This window comes from Dasypus novemcinctus, chromosome 21 (genome assembly GCF_030445035.2).
Source record: "Dasypus novemcinctus isolate mDasNov1 chromosome 21, mDasNov1.1.hap2, whole genome shotgun sequence".
Lineage (NCBI taxonomy): Eukaryota > Metazoa > Chordata > Mammalia > Cingulata > Dasypodidae > Dasypus > Dasypus novemcinctus.
Window position 1 is genome coordinate 27,971,655 of NC_080693.1, and position 11,380 is coordinate 27,983,034.

Here is an 11,380-nt window from a genome sequence, read left to right on the forward strand (position 1 = left end):
TATTTTTAGTTTTGATATTTTAAAATATTCACAATTCAAAGATGATAGGAAGCTGATTTTATCTTAAGAAGTGAGGGAATTAGTTGAAAAATAAGTTGAGAAAGATCCAAATTTAGTTAAAACAGAAGAGAGGACCTGTGAAAGTCAGATCTCTGCTTCAAGAAGTTAAATCAAAATGCAAAGATGGTAGAGAAGACAGCAGCAAAACCCCAGCTGTCATTTATAGGATGTAAGTAAATATATCTAGTTCTGCTTAATTTTAACCTAACAGTAACAGTGACCTGAATGTGATTGTACAAAAAACATTCAAGACAGAATTGCAACAGAAGGGAAATTGTGCAAGCAGAGGGTAAGGGTTTCTAATGCTAAAATAACTCCCCTTATCGTAATTCCAAAAGAGTGGATATATCGACCTCACTTGGAAATTGATATAGGTCATATTTTTTATCTGCTCTGGGAATGCTACAAATGGCCCTGGGATACGGGTGGAGGAAGGTGGGGAAACAGAGAGGTGGTCCTTTGAATTGTATATAGATTTCAGTGTCCTCACTCTGCCCTAGAATTTCTAGACTCCTCTGAACATCTGATGTTTCCTCCCACCAACTAGGCTATTGTCAAGGTATAGTAAGCTGTTGTGACCGAAACTGCATTGCTTCACTTGCTTTTCCCGTCAGCATTCCTACACAGGAGTGTCCCTGGAATAAAAGGTGACGTGACCAAAGCTGCGGCATTGCTTCACTTGCCTTTCCCGTCAGCATTCCTACACGGAAGTGTCCCTGGAATAAAAGGTGACGGGGTTCATTCTCCCAATGAAGTTCGTAGTCTGGCTGGTGGTGGTCAGTATTGTGACATGTTATCACTTCAACTCTTTTTTTTTTTTTTTTCCTTTTTTTTTTTTTCTTTTTTTTTCTTTTTTTATTTTTTATTGACTTTGTAATAATATTACATTAAAAATATATATGTGAGGTCCCATTCAACCCCACCCCCCCACCCCCCCTCTCCCCCCCCCCCCAACAACACTCGTTCCCATCATCATGACACATCCATTGGATTTGGTAAGTACATCTTTGGGCACCTCTGCACCTCATATACATTGGTTCACATCATGGCCCATACTCTCCTCTATTCCATCAAGTGGGCCCTGTGAGGATTTACAATGTCCGGTGATTACCTCTGAAGCACCATCCAGGGCAGCTCCATGTCCCGAAGATGCCTCCACCTCTCATCTCTTCCTGCCTTTCCCCATACCCTTTGTCCATTATGTCCACTTTTCCCAATCCAATGCCACCTCTTCTATGTGGACATTGGATTGGTTCACTTCAACTCTTGCTACCTCCTCTTACCACCAGAAAGCCTTGAAAAGACCTCAAGATGCAACTAAAGTGAGATGTTCAACAGCACTAAACAGATCATTTCAACAACAGCAGATTAATTCTCCTACGCACCCCATCTCTTCCCACTCCCCAGAAGCAAACACTTGCAATAGCATTTTCGGCACTTTCTTCCATTATTATCCTGAAATTAAAAAAAAAAAAATTAAACTGCTATTTCACCACTTCTCAATTTTAGAAACTATTTATTGACTTCTGTGATGGCAAAGGGGTATGGACCCCAGGAAAGTATGTTCTTAAAGTTAATCCATTCCTATGGGTGTAAACCTATTGTGAGTAGAACCTTTTAATTAGGTTACTTTGGTTAAGGCATGGCCCAGGGTAGGTCTTAATCCTCTTACTGGAGTCCTTTATAAGAAAATTAAATTCAGACAAAGAGAGAGAAAGCCACAATAGTAAGAAGCTGAAAACAAGGAAACCCAGAAGAGAAGGGAGAGACCAGCAGGCACGGCCTTCCATGTATCTTGCCATGTGACAGAGGAGTCTAGGATCACCAGCAGCCAGTCCTCAGGGAGAAAGTATCGCCTTAATGATGTCTTGATCTGGACATTTTTCTCCACCTCAAAACTGTAAGCTTGTAAACTAATAAATTCCCATTGTTAAAAGCCAACCCATTTCTGGTATATTGCTTTTGGCAGCCCAGCAGACTGAAACAACTTCCTATCATAAAAGATGAGTATTTAACTTCCTTACACAAATACTACACATTGTCCCCACCCATTTATCCTTTTCTTCCAGATATCTTCTCAATAGAGCATATGAACATTTTGGTTAAAACAATATTTAAATTATTATAACAATGAAAATCATATTTTCTGTTGAGCTAGGTACTATGGTTAAGTTTCATTTCTTTTATAACTTTGTAATTTTTTGTTTTCCATTAGCTTAATTTTTTTAAGTACCTACCACTCGTTCTTCCTCTTCCTGTGTCCTCAGCCTTTCAGTATAATTTTCCACATGGTCAAACATATAAGATAATATTCATTAGTTCCTTTTCTAACTAAAAATCTCCTGCTCCAATCAGGACCTGCTTGCATGCATGGCTGAAAATTTCTTTACTGTTCTCCCTTTGAATCCTCTAATTCCTAGACTCCATGCCATCATCTTTCTTGGATTACTCCCTTATCTTGGTAAAACGTATCCTTCAGTAGCTTCCCAGAAGGAAAATTTATGAGATTAATGTTACTGATCTGACTGATAGGTATAGAATTTTAGGTTGAAAATCATTTTCATTCAGAATTTTTAAGCCATTGCTCTGTTTTCTTCTACTGCCAGTGTGGCTGTTGATAAATTCAATGTCATTCTGATTTCTGATCCTTTGTATGTGACCTGATTTTTCTCTCTGGAAGTTTGGGAATATATTTTAAATCATTGGTTTTTTGGAATTAGTGCCTCGATGTAGGCCTTTTATCATTCATTGTGCTGAGCAGTGGATGGGCCCTTTCAATTTGGAGACTCAAGTCTTTCAGTTCTGAGAAATTTTCTTGAAAAGTTCTTTATTTCTTCCTCTCCAGTTTGTCTTTTTCTAAAACTTCTATTAATGATATGGGTTTCTTTTTCTCTTTCATTGCCATCTCTTTGATTTTTGTGTGTGATTTCCTCGACCTTATTTTCTACCTCTCCTATTCATTTCTTTTATTTCGGAGATCCTATTTTAATTTCTCAAAGTTCTTTTTTGTTATTGTTCATTTTATGCCTTCTTTTTCTTTTACTGATTCAATACCTTCTCACATTGAGGCTATATGAGGATAGATAATAACTATGAATTCTGGGGCAAAAAAACAGCAACCACCCTGAAGGTGCTACATGGAGTAGACACTTAAAAGAAGGGACTAGTACTGCCCAATCCCCAGAAAAGCCAGATACTGTTTGTTTTAATACCATGTCATCTTCCATCTACTGTTTCAATACCAAGAAATGGGTCAGGTTTAAACAATGGGAGTTAGTTCACTTAGAGTTTTGAGGCTGAGAAAATGTCCAAATCAAGGCATCATCAAGGCGATGCTTTCTTCCCAAAGACCATCTGCTGGTGATCCTTGGCTCCCCTGCCACGTGGGAAGGCATATGGTGGCATCTGCTGGTCTTCTCTCTCTCTCTCTCTCTCTCTCTCTCTCTCTCTCTCTCTCTCTCTCTCACACACACTTATAAAGGACTTCAGTAAAAGGATTAAGATCCACTAGTAGGCCACACCTTAACTGTAACCCCATCAAAACATCCTACTTACAATAGGTTTATACCCACAGGAATAGATCAGCTTTAAAAACACGATTTTCTAGAAGTGCATACAGCTCCAGACCACCACATTAATTGATACTTGGAAGAAGGGAATGCATTGGGTGAGTTCCATTTTCACTACTTCTAATTTAAGGGCAGGCCACACAGGCTACCTAACACTCCAACTGAAAACCCACTGTCTTTCTGGCCTAGAGAACCAGAGGACAGAGTTCAGGACAACCACTGCTGGAAAGTGATGGAGAAATATCAGAAAGGAGAGTGTCAGAGAGAGCCTTAATTTCTGCATAGAAATTCTGCACAAATCCATGGCCAACACCTGAACCACTCATGCACAACACAGACTCTAAGCAATCTGGCTAAGGATAAAAACTGAACTAAGATTTGAGATTCAAAGTTTGATTTATAGCCAGTCAAGTTAGCTGCCTGCTAAAATTTAAATATTCAATGCTTTTCAGAAGAATATAATAGAACCCACAGTTCCTACAAAATAATATTCAGTGTCTGGAATTCAATCCCAAATTACTCCATTGTCAAGAGAAAATGCAATCAACAGAGCCCAATCCAAGATGACCCATATGTTGGATTTAGCAGACAAAGATTTTATTTTATTTTATTTTTTAAAGATTTATTTTATTATTTGTTTATCCCCCTCCCCCACCCCGCCCCCGCTTGCTTGCCGTCTGCTGTCTGTTGTCTGTGTCCATTCACTGTGAACTCTTCTGTGTCTGCTTGTCTCCCTTTGTTACGTCATCTTGCTGCGCTGGCTCTCTGAAGGCATGGGCAAGCTTGCCTTCACAAGGAGGCCCTGGGAATTGAACCCAGGGCCTCCCATATGGTAGATGGGAGCCCAATCACTTGAGCCACATCCGCTTCCCAGACAAGGATTTTAAAACAGAGATTGTAAGTATGTTGAATGTCATAATGAAAAAAATTCTTATAATGAATGAAAAATTAATGAACTCTCAGCAGATTAATATAAACTATAAAATAAACCAAGTAAAAATTCTAGAACTGAAAAAAATTAATTGTATGGGCATGCAGCAGATGGAAGATAACAGAAGTCAGTGAACTTGAAGCCAGATCAATAAAAATTATCCAATCTGAAAAACAGAAAAAAATGAAACAAAGAACCTGAGGGCTTTTTTTTTTTTTTTTTTAGTCACTGGGGGGCCAGGGATTGAACCTGGGACCTCATATGTGTGAAGCTAGTGATCAACCACTGAGCCACATTGGCTCCCCTGAGTTGCTTTTTTCATTTGCTGATTATCTGTTTTCTGTTTGTTTTTAGGAGGCACTGGGAACTGAATCCAGGACCACCCATGTGGGAAGCAGGCACTCAACAGCTTGTGCCACATTCGTTCCCCTCAGGGCTCTTTAATATAAAAATGTCTTGCATACAATTAATCACAATCCCAGAAGGAAAAGAGACAAAGAGTGGGGTGAATTTTTTTTCCAAAAACATGAGTAAAATTTTCTCAATTTTGACATAAGATTTACATTTATAGATGCAAGAAGCTCAGCAAACTCCAAGCAGGATAAGTATGAGGAAAACCATGCTTAGACCAATTTGACAATTTGACAATGGTCAAATTGCTGAAAAATCAAAGATAAAGAGAAAGTCTTGAGAATATCTAGAGACAAATAACTTATTATATACAGGGAAACAACAATTCAAATGACTATAGACTTCTCATCAGCTACAATGGAGACTAGACAACATTTAATGTACTAAAAAAAAATTGTCAACCTAGAATTCTAGATCCAGTAAAAATATTGTTCAAGAATTGAGAGAGGGAAGCAGACTTGGCCGAGTGGTTAGGGCGTCCGTCTACCACATAGGAGGTCCGTGGTTCAAACCCTGGGCCTCCTTGACCCATGTGGAGCTGGCCCATGCGCAGTGCTGATGCGCGCAAGGAGTGCCCTGCCACACAGGGGTGTCCCCCTCATAGGGGAGCCCCACGCGCAAAGAGTGCACCCTGTAGGAGAGCTGCCCAGCGCGAAAGAAAGTGCAGCCTGCCCAGGAATGGCGCCGCACACAAGGAGAGCTGACACAACAAGATGACGCAACAAAAAGAAACACAGATTCCGGTACCACTGACAACAACGGAAGCAGACAAAGAAGAATATGCAGCAAATAGACACAGAGAACAGACAACCGGGGCAGGGGGGTCGGGGGGGGAGAAAGAAAGAAAGAAATCTTAAAAAAAAAAAGAATTGAGAGAAATAAATACACTTTCAGATAAAAGAAAACAAAGAGGATTCATTACCAGCAGAGCTACACTACAAAAACTTAAATTGCTTTAAACTGAAGAGAAATTATACAGGATGGAAACATAGGTCCTCAGGAAGGAATGAAAGCATCAAAAATAGCAAATGTATAGGTAAATATAGAAGACTTATTTTTCCTCTTGATTTCTTTAGAATTCACATGACTGGTTAAAGCAAAAGTTAGCATGTTGTCCGGTTTATGACATAGGTAGATATAATACCATGACAATTCGAGTGAAAAGAATGGTGGTGGGATAGAACATAAATGACCCTTTATCATTGCAGTGTTTCTACATTTTATGTGAAGTGATGCAAGATTAACTCTAAGCAGACCAGGAAAAGTTAAGGATGTATACATATTAATTGTATTAATTTCCTATGTTTCTATAAAAATTATTGCAAATTTAATGGCTTAAAACAACACATATTTATTCTTTTATAGTTCGGAGGTCAGAGGTCCACATGTAGTTTCGCCAGGTGGGAGCCAAGGTGGTGACAGGACTGCAGTATCTCTGAAAGCTCCAGAAGAGAATCCTGTTCTTTTCCTTTACCAGCTTCTAGTGCTGCATTCCTTGCAGCCCTTGGCCCATGGCTCCTTCCTCCATCTTCAGAGTTGGCAGCGGATCATCAACAAATCTCTCTGCTTTGTCCTCACATTACCTTTTCTTCTGCTCTCAACTCCAATTTTCTTCTGTCTCCCTTTTATAAAGACACTTGGATTTACAGCCTGCCTGAATAATCCAGGCTATTTGCCCCATCTCGGTAGCCTTCATTTAATCACAGTTGCAAATTTTGCTATATAAGGTGAGATTCACAGGTTCCAAGAATTAGGACCCAGATACTTTCAGGGCCATTCTTCAACCTACCACAGTAATATCTAGAGCAACCACTTAGAAATAATCAGAGATACAGCTAAAAACCAAGAATAAACGAAAATGGGATTCTAAAAAGGATTCAAAGGATCCAAAAGAAGGCAAGAAAGGAGTAACAAAGGAACAAAAAATAAAAGGACATATAGAAAAGTAATAATAATATGGTAGACCTAAATTCAACCATATCAATAATTATATTAAATATTAATGTACTGTAAACACTTCAATTAAAAGATAGAAGCAGAACACTCCCCTAACTTCTTGCTTTCTAGGGAAAAAGAAATAAATCATCCCTTCCCGTTGTTTGCTACACCCATGTAAAAAAATTGGGGTGTTCTCCCAAATGCAATGTGTTCCTGCACACCCATATACCCTACCTGTAGTCTCATTCCATCCCCACCTCCAATATTTGAGCACACATACACGTACAAACTTATACATCCTCAAGTCTTGTGCTCTGACTTGACCACCCCTGCTCCCGCAGTTAAAATGGAGCATATCCTCCCACCTACCTGTATGGACTTATTTCCTGGTATTTATAAAGTTATTTCTTTCCAGAACCGCTTTACTTCTCCAGTACGTGAGCTCTCTGAGAGCAGAAACTAGGTTTTATTTGTGATTGTAGCCCCTGAGCCAGGTATATATGGGCATTTCATTGTCAAATGAGTGCATTAATTAAAAAACAAAAAATGGAGAAGAAGGGTAGGATATATCTTACCTACTACATCTTATACAATTCTTGAGATAGGGGATTAATTCAACCCAGACCATACTCTCTGCTTTGTAAGATAATATTCTGCCAAGGTGGCATGGTACCTAATTTTTTCCTGACCAACATTGACATATTTGCACAAATAAACTAACATTCCTTTTTTGTTTCACTTTTTTGGAGCAAATAAGTGCACATTTCAATATAAAACTGACCCCTGTAAACTCTATTTCAAGAAAATATTTACATTTTCATGATAAATATTCAAGAACAATAAACTTTTCTTTGTCTTTATTTTTCAGTGACCTCCTATAAGGGTTGTAAAAACTTCTGCAACTTCCACCAGCTTCTGACCACCAAGTGCAAATTCTGCAGTAACTCGATTCAATTCTGACTCTAATACCCCAGCATTATTAGACCATATTCCACAGATTAAGGGAAATCCTCTACAAGATTGCCCTTCAGACATCAGCCGCAAGTTCTAGTGCCCGACGCCACCTGCACTTCTGACCAACTGGCTACACAAACTTGGGTTTGATAATTCCCTGGAAGAACTCAGTGAAAGTATTATACTTATGATTCTGGTTTTATGATAGTAAAAGGATACAACTCAGAAGCCAAGAGAAGAGGCCCATAGGACAAGGTCTGGGAGGGTCCCAGAAGCAAGCTTCTGCGTCCTCTCCACGTGAAGTCAGAACACGTCACCCTCCTGGCACAGAGATGTATCTTCTCAAATTGTGGGCCCCCTGTGCTTCCAGCATCCCAGGTTTACAAGGTGTTTCGCTGTGTGGACGTGATTGGTGGACTCCACGCCCACATGGTTGAGCTCACTCTCCATAGCAGGTCTCTCTGGCATGGCCTAGGTGACCATGCCATGTGGTCCTGGGCCCACCATAAATATCAAAAAACACCCCATCACTGGAAATTCCAAAGGTGCAGAAATTACCTCCCAGGAATTGGGGACGAAGACCAGCTCAGTTTTTCTTCATACTACACCTCACTTGGCCTAACCCGTCATCCTGCACGGAGCACATGTCACTGGGATAGAAAAGCATTAACATGCTGGAGAATGTTCAGCCACCAGCTCTCAGGGGTGCAAAAGGCCCTGATTTGTAGTGTTTGCCAATTTCCATGGTATAAATACTCCCTCTGTGGCCAGTTTCAAGCTGCCAGCATGACCTCACTGAACGGGAAGTTGGGACGACATGGACACAATCAGATCTCAGAGCCAATGTCAGCCAGCTCCAGCACATCATTCTAGAAAAGACCACATGATGTCAAGGTCAGAATAGGAAGAGGTGCTCAAGAAGACGGGTCGTGGAAGAGGATGCTATAATTCATCAAGTCACAGTGTAAATTTCTATTGTTAAAAATTCAAAGAGGCTATTCTCTGAGAAGACAGTGTGACTGGCTGCACGCCAGCAGGACTTAGATGCAAGGGAAGTTCACTCCAATTTCTGCTAGTTAAAAGTGGGAAAAAATCTTCGGGGTCTGAATTTTTTTCTCCTTCATGCCAAAAAAAAAAAAAGTGATAAAAACTCCAATGCACATGGTCATTTACCCTATGTCCCAGGAGATTTGGTAGCAATCGAGGTGGCCATACCATGAATGAGACTTTAAAAAAGTCAATGAGAGGGAAAAGGCCCCTGGACACCAGCCCTGAAATGTCTTGATCTGAGGGGAGCTGTCACTGCCGACTTGGGTGTGAGGAATGGGGGTTGGGGGGGTGGGGGGTGATTTCACCATGAAGCTGAGCTGTGGACGTGGGTGAAGGCAGACATCTGGCAGAAGGGATGGAGGGCAAGTACTTGTGCCCACTGAGGCAGACACCACACCCTGGAGCTCCTGTTTCCTGCCCAGAAGTGTCATGACAAATTTCCTCTGCTCTGGGCGCCAACTAAGCAGAAGACGGCTGGGCATTCCCTGGCTTGGCTGCCCAGCCAGGCCTGGAGTCAGCTCCAGACACAATCACAGCTATCCCCAGGCTTAAATTTCATCCAGAGACTAGTTATCTGACACAACTGCTTGTGGTCTGAAAAACCAACGCCCACGCAAACAGGTTGTCCTTGGGAAACAGTGATCTACACGATCGTATCTCCCAGAACTCAGGCCCACTCTGGCCACAGGGATCTTCCAAAGGCACTCCCAGCAGAAGGGTGCACAATTTCACCATCTAAGTTTTGTCTGGGAAGTGCAATATCTGTCATTATTTCGCTTTCCTTAGTGTAGCAATCCCTGGAAAGAATAACCCTAGGTAATATCCCTTTCCAAAACCAGCTATGGACACTCTTTACTCTTCCCTCCCCTCTTGTGATGAGATGCTTTCACACACTTCCTCTTTTTATCCTATCAACAGTGCACTTATTTTCATTCCTGCTTCCTGGTCCAGCCCAGAGCCCCTGCACAACCCCCTCCCCAGCCCCCCCTCCCCAGGAAAGGTACCAGTGGGCACCCTGGCCAGATCACACCCGAGGGGCTGGTTTCCTGTGACAACCCACACCGCCCCCACCCCCGACCCCCAGCCCTGACACAAAGAGAGTGCCGGAAACGCCCGATGACTGCCAAGCAAGTAGCCATAGTGCCCTGGAAAGGAATTCTGAGCTCACAAGCAGCGCGTTCCTCGTTCCTCATCTCGTTTTTTATGGGGTTGGGGTGGGGGCGGGGTTGGTGGCCAAGGCGGTGATAGAAATGAAATTGTGCCAGCCCACAGCACTGACTCGTGTCCCAGAAGGAATGGGGCCAGTCTTCTGGGCTTTTCAGAATGTGCCTGAATACATGCCCCGGTTAAAAATAGTGATGGCTCGAGTGGTGGCTTATAGAAAATCTGCTTTCTCTACAATATCCTTACTTTTTAAAAGAAAGCATAATCATGTATTAGCTATGCAATTATAAGTTATCTTTAAGAACCAAAAGAAAACTGCCATTGCTGTGGTTTTGAGCGCCCTCAGGTTCTGGGGTGGGGGTGGGGGAAGTCTCTAACTTCCTGCTCTAATCATCTCAAACTCTCCTCCCCTCACATCCCCTTCCTCCCGCCAGCATTTGACTGCCCATTACCATGAAGCTCGGCACTCCACAGCCTCCTCCGTGCAAAGTGCTTGGGGCCTTCCAGGAATGCAGAAGGCAGGAAAAAGCTTGTCTACACCGGTGGTGGAGTGGCGTGGGGAGACAGACAGACAGACAATTAACCAGAACCAGGGCCAAAAGGGGGCAGGTCCTCTATCAGTGGTAACGTGGTTCATAAGTGGGACAGCCTGGAGAGAAGGGGCACCTTAGGAGAAAGGCTGTGGAGGGAAAACCTGGGCCTTCTAATCCCACCCCCCATGCCTCCCCAGCACTGATTCCTGTCTTCTAGGATGTCTCACCTATGCAACTCCCCCCACCCCATTCCTGGAATGCGGATGAAGGCTCTTCAATTTCTGTTTTGCTGGTGTTCCCAAGCCTGCCCTGGGGAGGACGGGAGTGGGAAGCAAAGGTCAGAGGGATGCAGGGACTTGCCCAAGTGGCAGAGCTGGTGAAGGCAGGCCTGGCACGCCGGCCTCAGTCTCCTACTCCTGCCCAGTGCTCCTCCCACTGCCAGCTGCCAAATGAGGTGGCGGGTGTCTCTGTTAGTGTTATGGATTGAATTGTGTCCCCCAAAAGACACGTTCAAGCCCTCGCTCCTGGTCCCATGAGTATGACCCACCTGGAAATAAGATCTTTGATGAGGCCAAGCTGGATTGGGTGGGCCCTGATTGGAAATAACTGGTGTCCACATAAAGGGAGGAGATTTGCACAGGGGAGAGAGAAGTGGCCTGGTGGTGCGGGCAGAGGTTCAGTTACGTCACCACAAGGCAAAAGAACGCCGCAGATAGCCCAGCACCCACCCGAAGCCAGGGGAGAGGCATGGGACAGGTTCTCCCTGTAAG

The 11,380-nt window shown here is 42.7% G+C and overlaps 1 non-coding gene across 1 annotated transcript in view; it reads left to right on the forward strand.

The window, feature by feature from the left end:
* The window catches only part of LOC101420914 (uncharacterized), a 90,195-nt gene extending 79,803 nt beyond the window's left edge, over positions 1–10,392 (forward strand). Inside the window, exons 3-4 of the transcript XR_009182360.2 lie at positions 4,915–6,007; positions 7,778–10,392. This is a non-coding gene — a transcript (uncharacterized protein). The remainder of the gene's footprint in view (positions 1–4,914; positions 6,008–7,777) is intronic.
* Positions 10,393–11,380: the final 988 nt, after the last annotated feature.